An 11,883-nucleotide genomic window follows, 5' to 3' on the forward strand; every position below is an offset into this window, starting at 1 on the left:
ACCCAAGCGCTTCTGAGCTGTGCTGCTCTTCCCTTTCATCGTCCCCTCTTGACCTGGACTGACCGCTGACCCTAAAAGTCTTCAGTTCTGAGATTGTGCTTCCATGTCTATTATCCTGGTCTGCCTTTGCAGATTCATCATGAAGTCTAAAGTGCTTTTGGAAACTAACTGATTGTGAGCTTTGTATTTGCATTCAATAATACTGTCTTCTGAAGAAAATAAGATAAAAATCAAGGTATTGTGAGAGATGTTGCGGTTTAGTTTATACCACTAGTAAAAGATTCAAGGTAAATGTCCGGGTAGTGTGTAGCGGTAGATTCCCTGCCTACCCACACGAGGGTCTCAGGTTCGCACCCCCGTGTTACCTCCAGTTTGGTTGGGCGTCCACACAGGCACGATTGGCTGGTGTCTGCGGGTGGGATGCCGGATTAGGGGTATGTGTCCTGGTCACTGCAGTAGCGCCTCCTCTGGTTGGTCGGAGCGGCTGGTCGACGTGGAAGAGAACTGGTGGGAATAGCGTCATCCTCCCACATGCTACGTCCTGCCGGTGAAGCTCCTGTCAGGTGAAAAGAAGTGGCTGGCAACTACGCATGTGTTGGAGGAAGCATGGTGCTAGTTTGAGGGCTCCCCAGATCGACAGAGGGTGGAGCAGCGACTGGGGCAACAGGGGGAAAAAATTGGCCTGGAGAAAATGGGGGAGGGGGGGACAGAAAAAAGACCCCCCTAAAGCCGTGTTTAATATGTATATAAAATAGTCTACTTAGAATAATAATTTGTGTCTGATGGTTTCCCCCCACAAAAAAAGGTTCAATTATCTTGTTAAATCTTTAAAATGACTTTCCCAACCTGCCTCATTAAAAATTCCAAAGCAACCAATCAGGGTTATCACTAGAACATAACTAGCCAATCACAGCATACAAACAAGGGCTTTAACTGCTGAATACTGGACAGGGGTTGGCTAGTATTCGTGATGATGTCCAGAGGTGGAAAGTACTCAAGTACAACAAGTACTTGAGTACAACAAGTACTTGAGTAGTTTTTTTTGTACTTTTATGTATTTTTATAATGCTATACTTTTACTCTTGAGTAATGCTATAATTGGAGAGCTGTCTGTTTGTTTGTCCTGGAGTTGCAAGGTGCGATGTTTCTCCGATCGCCTCCAAAATTTGCTAAAACACTTTTCAGGGTCTCGAATGAATCTGGTGCAAAACAACAGAAAAAACAGCAATTAATTCGCCCATGGGTGCCGCGGCAGCAATATTTTACGTTTCTAGGCCATCACACTTCATCACCATCCCTTCCCTGCTTCTCACTGAGGTTGTCACCGATGATGTCATTAATGATGTCACTATTGCTTGAGTGACATCACAATTGCTTGAGTGACATAATCACTGAGGACATCATCACTCATTCACTGAAGGCGTCACAATTGGCTAATCTTGTTGCCATCAAAGGAGCTCACCTCTTTTGGGATTTTGGGAGCAGATCTCTCTGCTTTGTTCAGCTCAACAGTCATGGTCAACCCAGACATGTCAGTCGTTAGCCTTCAAGCGAATTCTAGTGAGTGTCCTCTGTCAAATCTTTCCCATTTGCTTGTAACTGGGCTTCTGTGAATATGGTCAAGTAGTGGCATGTATCTTGCAGCACATTTTCTACAGAAAAATGCAACCTTCTCTAGTTTTCTTTTAGTTTCCCCCCTCTTTTTTATAATATCATACAGATTGAAGACTTGTCTTACTTGAATGGAGATAGGAGGACTATATTTTCACTGCTAGATCAAAAGCACTATTTGTTTTTGCTGGTTTTAACACCAGTGGGAGCATACAGTACACCATGCTGCTGCACCTCAGCCTACAAAATGCATCACTCTGAAACCAGCCAGCCATTATTCCATCCTATAAAAACAACTGCAGCTGTGACAGTGGGAAATGCGGCCCAAGAGACACTTCACCACAGCAGTAGGAAACTCTGCAGTGGAGGGGGGTCCTGATCTCAGCAGGGGGTCCCAGCAGAGGGATGTTCCCCGCTCTGTCAGAGCCAGACCCCGGAGTCATGTGTGATCTGTTCCCTCAGAGCACAGTTGGAGAGCTGCAGAGAGAGAGAGAGAGAGAGAGAGAGAGAGAGTAGGGGCGTATGCATGAAAGTATGTCAGTGCAGTGCAGAGAGGTAAGAATGGGAACATGTCAAGTGGGACAAGTGTGTGTGTGTGTGTGTGTGGGGGGGACGGGGACGTGATTGATATGTCATTTGTACCTCTATGTTGACTTGTTTTGCTGTTTTTGTTTGTTTGTTTGTTTGTTTGTTTTTTGCGGCCTAGGACCACGTGCATCCTGGGCCGAATTTGCCCTTGTTTAGGTTTCTGCATGCCAAGGGGGAGAACAAGCCATCCAACAGCAGACACATCACCTAAACCAGCCACACCGCCTCCACCCCTCCCATTTCACAGTAGCATACATGTGACTGGAAGGAAAGTCTGAGGCAACAGTTGCACGTCTGCAAGAGCATGCTCCATTGTGTTTGTGTGTGTGTGTGTGTGTGTGTGTGTGTGTGTGTGTGTGTGTGTGTGTGTGTGTGTGTGTGTGTGTGTGTGTGTGTGTGTGTGTTGTCTGTAGCCTGAGGTGTGCCACTAAAATTTGCCATACACTCTCAGGTCGTCTGCCACCATTGCCATAGCAACCATGATGATCCCGATTTAGAAGAGTTCTGAAATTGACTTTGTGTTGCAGAAGCCAGCACCACATTCCTTGATGCAATGGAGCTATATATATATATATATATATATATATATATATATATATATATGTAAGGGATAATGTATATTGAGGGGGAAATAATGACCGACAGGTGAATGATTGAGCCCGACACGCAGCGGAGGGCTTAATCATTCACCTGAAGGTCATTATTTCCCAGTAATCACCGCCTCAATATACATTATCCCGCTTAGAACACGGCCTACAACTAAATCATTCAATAATCTAACAAAAATAATTATTCAAATAGATTTTTTTTCAATCTTTTTTCAACGACAAAACGGTTTCATTCGTAATTGGCACACAAGACACCACAGCTGCAACTGGTTGGCCTAATTAGTAGTGTCTGCTGACAAAAAGCTCTTATCAACTGATTAATCCAGGTGTGGCAGAGCAGCGGTCGGTTGTCGAGAAATAATGACCGGTGAATCTTGTTGATTGACCAATCAGAATCGAGTATTCAAGAGAGCCGTGTTCTAAATATATACAGTATATTGACTGGTGTGTTTGTGTGATTTAGTTTTGGTTTATGCTGCAATATTCTGCACTTTATGAGAGAGTGCAGTACTAATATCCACAAACTACCTACCGGCGTTTTCTTTGGTCTAAAAGTTACCAAGCCGATAGAGCGACGCCCTACCCAGCTGTTTATCGGATTAGCTCTGAACAACACGCGATAGCACACCCGCTGTAAACATCATTTTTTACCCCTTGATAATGACATCAGTGCTTCCCACAGGCTGCAATCCGACTTTCTTAATCGTTAATTACTTTAAATTGTCTTTGTAAATGGTAAAATAGCCTGCTCTCATCCAAAGTGCTTTACAATGTGCCTACATTCACCCATTCATACACCCATTCATACACTGAACATCGGGAGCAATTTGGGGTTCAATGTCTTGCCCAAGGACACTTCGACATGTGGACTCGAGGAGCCGGGGATCGAACCACCGACCTTCTGATTAATGGAAGCCACAGCCACGCCACAGCCGCCCCATTGTGTCCAATGGAACCCAAATGACGGAATATGACAACAGAAAAAAGCGCCTCTCCTATAGGATGAGAGGAGTTTCCAACATTTAGTGCACCAGCGTCAAGTCAGCCAGAATGTAAATGTAGGTCCTTTGCTTTAGGACTTTTTCATTTGTACACGAAGGCTATACCCTCCATCCCACTACCTATATATAAATATAGGCTACATATACATACACACCTACATAGGCCTACATACACATACATAAATACACACACGTGACGTGTATACATACATACATACATACATACATATACATACATACATACATACATACGACCAACCAACCAACCAACCAACCAACCAACCGAGTGACTTATAGAGCTGACTTATAGTCGGGAATACCAAAACTGACTTTCATAAATCTAACAATTTGTTTTAAAATAAGGATGCAGCTCCACAGGACATTAGACACAAAGCACTGGAAGATTTCTAGAATATTTTATAGATTCATTCCCAAATGAGATAGGACCCTCACAGGCTTCTGTAGCAGCACTTTAAGAGCACCACACAAGTCCAGTCTGTCATCATAGTTGACCTTTCCCTCCTCCTGCAGCATACCCCGACTGTCTAACCAGTCTGCTTTACAACCAGCCCAAACCCCTCCTGCTTTACAGCCAGCCCAAATCCCTCCTGCTTTACAACCAGCCCAAACTCCTCCTGCTTTACAACCAGCCCAAACCAGCCCAAACTCCTCCTGCTTTACAACCAGCCCAAACCCCTCCTGCTTTACAACCAGCCCAAACCCCTCCTGCTTTACAACCAGCCCAAACTCCTCCTGCTTTACAACCAGCCCAAACTCCTCCTGCTTTACAACCAGCCCAAACCCCTCCTGCTTTACAACCAGCCGAAACCCCTCCTGCTTTACAACAAGATCAAAACCCCTCCTGCTTTACAACCAGCCCAAACCCCTCCTGCTTTACAACCAGCCCAAACCCCTCCTGCTTTACAACAAGATCAAAACCCCTCCTGCTTTACAACCAGCCCAAACCCCTCCTGCTTTACACCCAGCCCAAACCCCTCCTGCTTTACAACCAGCCCAAACCCCTCCTGCTTTACAACCAGATCAAAACCCCTTCTGCTTTACAACCAGATCAAAACCCCTCCTGCTTTACAACCAGCACAAACTCCTCCTGCTTTACAACCAGATCAAACCCCCTCCTGCTTTACAACCAGATCAAAACTCCTCCTGCTTTACAACCAGCCCAAACCCCTCCTGCTTTACAACCAGCCCAAACCCGTCCTGCTTTACAACCAGCCCAAACTCCTCCTGCTTTACAACCAGATCAAAACCCCTCCTGCTTTACAACCAGCCCAAACTCCTCCTGCTTTACAACCAGCCGATAGAAGAGAGAGTAGAGGATCAGAGGTTGGTTTAACCCATTGATACCTGATGCAGCATTTGTGTGTGTATCCCTTTAAGACCGTCTTAAAGGGATATGCACACAAATGAGGGATATACACACAAATGCTACATCAGGTATCAATGGGTTAAGGTGGCCCTATAGAGTGTATGTAGGGCAAACAAGACTAAAGAAATGATAATTAACTGAGCCATAAGGAAAGCCCACCAGAGGCTTCACTTTCTGCATTTGTGGTTCTCACCATATTGTTTGAATGTAGGCTATAATTAGGATAACTGTTTTTGCTGTTCTTATTTCTTATTTTTGTTATCACCTGTGTTTTCTATGTTATGACAATCACCCCATTCAATGCACTGAGACAAATTCCTATCAAGTCTGTTGACATAGCAATAATTGAATCTAGAGTAGGCCTATCATACAGTTCATAACACTGTTTCAAGTGTTAGTGTAGGCTAGATGAAGATGGATAATCAATATTTGCACTATACTTACAAATGTTAAATGTGCATCGATTACGATGAGTTTCTCCAGGCCCCGTATCGCATCCCCTTTCTTCCTCTCACTCCCTATGAGCTCCTTACTCACATCCAGAGTCTGGCAGAGATGCAGAATGCATGCAAGGAAAACCTGATTATTCATAATATTGAGCTGTTCTTTATACAGATTCTTTTCAAGATTTGCAGTGTATAGCATAGTAGAACATCGCTTTTATACCCTATACATTCGAGGTATGACATCATTGGTGACCTCACAAGGGGCAGGTCTGACATCACGCAATCACAATCAAAAGACAGCCTAGACCGTCTGACATCACCGATGACCTCACAGGGGGAACTCCCTGGGGGAACTCCCCCTGTGACACAGCAGTGATGTCATCGTTGGGTCGCGGGCGAGTATCCGGTTCTAGAGACCAGGCCTGAGACCAAGCCTGGCCCATTTCCACCGCTGGTATCAGCGCGGCCCCGCCCAGCTCATCTTGCTTTTTTGTCTCATTCCACCGATAAAAACGTGGACAGCCCGGGTTGAGTCGTGCTGCTTTTGGTGCCTGCTCTGTTGAGGTTCCAGCGCTGTGGACCCGGTACCATACGGTGACGTGAAAACACTGCAGATGACTGATTGGTCAGGCAGAATCGTGTTTACTGTATCTACTGTCAATGCTGGATACCAGTTTAGTGGGGCTTACCTTCTCTTCTGTTATTTCCATCAGTCTTTTGTGTTGCTGTGTAACGTCGGCTCCGCTAGGCCGGAGGCGGGGGTTTAGCGAAGACACGGTCTTGCCTGGTGAGTTGCCGCCGGGGTAGAGGCTTCCCTTCTCCCCGTAGCGCAACTCCCGTCCCCCGCGCAGTGCATGCATGTGAGTTTGAGTAAACAACAAAGTGATATCCATTCTCCTGGCCGATTGTCACATTTGCCCATGTACACTGTAGGTCATTTACAGGCACCAGTATTTCATAACCAGTTTAAAAGTTCCGTGTATGGATTTAATTTTAACGTTATACTGTACGTTATAGCCTACTTCGGCTATGGGCAGATATGCGGTCGCTATGACGACCAGGTGTGGGCGGAGGCGAGTAAACTTGCTATGGAAACAGAGTCTATATCAAGTAGAGACGAGTAAGACCAGGTCGAGTAGAGCTGTACTGTGCTGTTGGAAATGAGCCAATCTGACACCACAGCCAATGCATACAGTGAGGAGGAGTGGTGGTGGTGTTGGGGTGAGAACTGTTCTCATTTTCACTGCATAGTCCAACCGCCCTTGAACTCATGCGGGCACCAGATAACTCCTATCTGCAGAAGTGTTAATTGGACTTTCAGTAGGCTATATGAAGTGGGCATATTAAAGTAGTCTGGGGAGATAGCTGGAATAGCAGACCATGAAGCCTCTGGAAATCACATCATTTCAGCTAATATGCAGCTAAGGTACATCTAAAGCTGCAGCTGGCTTAGTATAGCACCGCCTACAGTACGCATACAGTAGGTGGACCACACAAAAAAACACATTCATGACTGAGACAATAATTCACAGGAGCCAGAAGTTGTGGTACACAAATTTATTTCAACATATATTAACATTTTGATTCTGTGTTAAAGACACAATACACAGTATTTACATTAGGCTATACAACTATACCTGCTGGCAGAAAAACAGCTTGTTGGATCAGGACTGAACTGGGTAAAGGGAAGGCTACTCTCTAGATCTGAAATAAGAATGTATAATCCCACACCTTTGTCATTCATTTTGGACAATTCCTGTCATAACAGTCCATGACAAACAACATTACGACGACTGATGGCAGTGTAATGATGCCGATGGCTGTGATGTCTGGCAAAAGCCACCGCGGCTGACATCAAGACATCCACTTGTCAAGTGGAGGGCTACACATGCAGTACTGCTATGCACACCTTCTATCACTTTAGGTCGATCTAATCTAACCCTGTCTTGATCTAGGATGTAGATTTGACATTATTGCACAGACTAGTAGGACGTAAGGCAGGGCTACTTCCATTACTACCTATTGGGGGATTACTTCTTCACCAATCCTATCAGGCAGCTGACCACCAGCATCTCAGCGTACAGTACATCCCTTTGTAACACACAAGAAGAACAGTGGCAACAGACGATGAGGACACCGACTGTGACCATCAGGTCTTTGTTTTCGGGGGCTGATAAACAAGACTTTGGACTGAGCTCTGGCAGACATAACAGAGGTTCTGTATCTGTACCTGCAGAAATGTGTAATCTAATCTAATAATAATACTGCTGAGCAGTTGCTATGAGAAGCTCTGGTTGATGGGATGGAGTTGGTGGGCGGCGTGGGTGTGAGATCGGCTCGCCTACCAGATCGGCTGGAGCATGCATTGCGATTGGCTGTACGTCGGGCACGTGGGATTAATATGGGCAAAATGTCCGACATCTTTAGATTAGCTAACAAGCTAAGCTACTGATGTCATCAGACATGAATGATACACATTACAAATATGAATCATACAAACATTAAATGATCATCGTACGGGGGCGGCTGTAGCTCAGGAGGTAGAGCGGGTCGTCCACTAATTGCTTTGGATAAAAGAGGTCGGTGGTTCGATTCCCGGCTCCTCCAGTCTGCATGTCGAAGTGTCCTTGGGCAAGATAGTGAACCCCAAATTGCCCCCGTTGGTGTGCCAGCACCCTGCGTGGTAGCCTGCCCCATCGGTGTGTGAATGGGTGAATGTACCTACTGACTGTAAAGCGCTTTGGATAAAAGCGCTATATAAATGCAGGCCATTTAAAAAAAAAATTACCATCATGATTCAAGTGTACAGGACCATTTCTCATAAACATGAGCCTTACTTTTTGAAAATAAATGTGAGAGTTTAACTTCGTCTGTAGTCACGGACCACGAGCCGAGCACATCCGGTAGGGCGAGACGATGGTTCCATGTCGCTGTTCCGACCTCTCGCTGTTCCGACCTCCCCTCTCCCAGCCCCCATGCCTAAACCTAACCTCCCCCAGACCCTAACCCAAAACCTAACCTCTCCCACCCCCACGCCTAAACCTAAGGTCGGCATTGCGGGTGGTCGGCATAGCGGGTGGACACCGAGACGATCCGGTACTCACACCGGCTCTTTTATTTTGGGTCATGCATCACAATGTTGTAGTCGAGTCACTATATCTGGAGTCCAAGTCTCGAGTCCCCAATGTTCGAGTCTGGGTCCAGTCCCCATTACTTGAGTCCGAGTCCAGTACTGACATGAGCGTGAATCCACATAGGTGGAACACATGTGCATGCCCTTGCACAAAATTGAATAATGTCATGGTGTTAATATAACTACCTTAGGCTATGCCAAATTATTAGGGCATATTCCAACTTCCGAGTCAGAATGCATGAATGCTCGAGTCCCAAGTCAGAGTCATCAGTGCTCAAATCCAAGTCGAGTCACGAGTCTTGAAAAGGAGTCCTGGACTCGAGTGCTACAACACTGCCACAAGCATTCATCAATTAGACTTGTTGTTTGGGGAGAAGATGACAGAAGCTGATGGCTGAACCAGAGGAGCATCGGCTCTGTCACTATAGCGACAGAGCTGAAGGGCTGTCATGGGAGGAAGGGGGAGAAATCAACAAAAAGGACAAGCGCGCCCGCGCGCACACACACACACACACACACACACATGCACACACGCACACACACACACACACAGACATGCACACACACACACACACACACACACACACACACACACAGACATGCGCGCGCACACACACACACACACACACACACACACACACACACACACACACACACACACACACACACACAGACATGCACACACACACACACACACACACACCTGGCTGACACACAATCCAACCAAGGAACATGGGGGTAATGAGCCCTAGCCAATGAAGCATTCACGCTGCTTTTTCAGAGGCTTATCTCCATCACTCTTCAGAAGCCAGAAGCCGAGCGGAGCGCTGGTCAGAATGGCAAAGGCCACTTCTCCAGACGAGGCACGCCCAGTCTCTCCTATTCAAGCGTCAGATATCGATGAAATTGACAGACAGCTGGAGGGATTGTATCTTAAAGGTGAGCATAGTTGGCAAGCGGGAACATTATGGGGCTTGGTGTGTATTTTGTATCTCGGAAATCAAATGTAATGGTGTCGACTGTAGAGTGGATCTGTATGCCGCGGCTCTGTAGATCTTGGCAACTAGAACGGACTGAGTTGTATAGAGAGCTGCAGGAATGAGTCCGGAAAACATCAATGCTAACACTCCTTCTTCACTGTTTTCGCCTATGGGATTTTTGAATGGGTTTTTGGCCCGATGCTTCTAATAGGGTCTCTGGGCAACGCAAGCTTATTCAAATGCGAACCAGTGTTCAGCAGGATAATCTTCACACATGAGGACCACTTTTATGAGTTTTGAAGCTTTTATGTGCCGTTAAAAGGGCGGCTAGCTAGCAAGCGGCTAAATGAGACTACACCGTTGAGTCGACGGGGATATTATACGTCAATAACGTCATCTCTTCAAAGGACGAACACGGAAATTCTCTTTCCCTCACCTGGTTCAGCCCGGGGTAATCAGTGCACAGCAGCGCACACATCAACAACACTCCAGGTTGAGTGGTGACGTGACGGGGAAGCCTATGCGACACTGTGTGTAGTTCTGGATTAGCTTAGCACGAGCTTTTTACTTCTAGGGCTCGCATTTACGCTTCAAAACTCATGAAAGTGGTCCTCATGTGTGAAGATTATCCCGCTGAACTCTGGTTCGCGTTTGATTAAGCTTGCGTTGCCCAGAGACCTTATTTGAAGCATCGTGCCAAAAACCCATTCAAAAATCCCATAGGCAGAAACAGTGAAGAACCATGAAGTCCGGGACTTCCTACAAAAATACGTCATCCCTGCGGCTTCCTATTGACAGAACACGGAGAGGGCGGGATTTATTTGATGACCAGGAAGCCCCATCGATTGGATACAGGTAATGGATGTTGCTCATGATATGGTTCTGATGACAGGAGAGGAGAAGTCATACCTGGGTCATACCTGGGTCAGGGAACGAAACAGCAGCTGCTACCATATTAGACATTGTAACAGGCTCCATCACATTTCCATATACCTTTGTCATGTTAATATACTGTACATTTCGTCGTACTTTAATTGTTGCTACATACGGTGCCTTGCCCCCAACAAAAACGGTCAAACCCCCATAACCCCTTTCCCTGTTGTAGAAAATTAGTACAGCTACATGGTTGAACTACCTGATATTACAGTACACTGCTGGACATATCAAATTATTTACAGTATAAAGTAGGTGTTTCCGCTAAGATGTCTCTTCCTTTACAAAAAATCTTGTGCTTTCGCAAGTCAAACACACACATACCGTACACACACACACCCATACACACACAGCAGGTAGAAAATAAACAATAAAAACAGTCCATCTCCTCCTCTGCGTATGCCACCTGTTCCACTCAGAAGATCGACAGTCCCTGTATTCTGCTGTGTAACATCGGCTCCCGAGGAACCGAATGACATTGAGAGCAGTTGGCGTGTTGAGCCGGCTCTGATCCTCCATTAAGAGACCATCTGCAATGTCCTGAGATGATGAGATGATGCCTATCACCGAGAATCTGTCTCTGTCTAGACACGCAGAAGAACATACATCTTATACAAACTGCTACATTAGGGTTTCGCATTTTTAGCCTTTTGTTCCTGTTGTTGTTGTTTTTGACATTTGCGCCATTTTCTCTTGAAACAGTCTATAACCCCAAGATCACCGGCCTCTGACTAGCAGGTTGCCTGCAAAGAGTCGCCTCCCCAGGGGGTTATATTTTATAATAAGGAAAAGCTAAAGTAAAGAGAGGTGGAGTGATGAGTGAGAATGAGAGTGTTGGTTCTTCATAGACCATCTAATTTTAGAATCCTTAGCACCGCTACAATGTATGGGCAAGAAACGCAAAGTGGCTGAACGGCGTTTTTCCGAGTGAAGCAACATCAGTGGATTCCTAAACGCTGTCTGGCCCTTCAGCTTGGGAAGCCTTCAGTCTTTGGTCACAAATCTAAACGTTACAGGCGTGTTACAGGCGTGTTGCAGGCGTGTGCGAGTGAGAAGCTGTCCAGCAGTGTGTGCCATTGATTGATGATGTCCATTTCCGGAGCCGTGGATGAAATCCTGAGCTTCGCTTTCCCGTTTAAAATTCCTCGCCTTTTCCACCGGAGTCTCTCTCTCTCTCGGGCGTTCGCTAACACCTC

The sequence above is a fragment of the Poromitra crassiceps genome (genome assembly GCF_964638095.1).
Source record: "Poromitra crassiceps genome assembly, chromosome: 4".
Lineage (NCBI taxonomy): Eukaryota > Metazoa > Chordata > Actinopteri > Beryciformes > Melamphaidae > Poromitra > Poromitra crassiceps.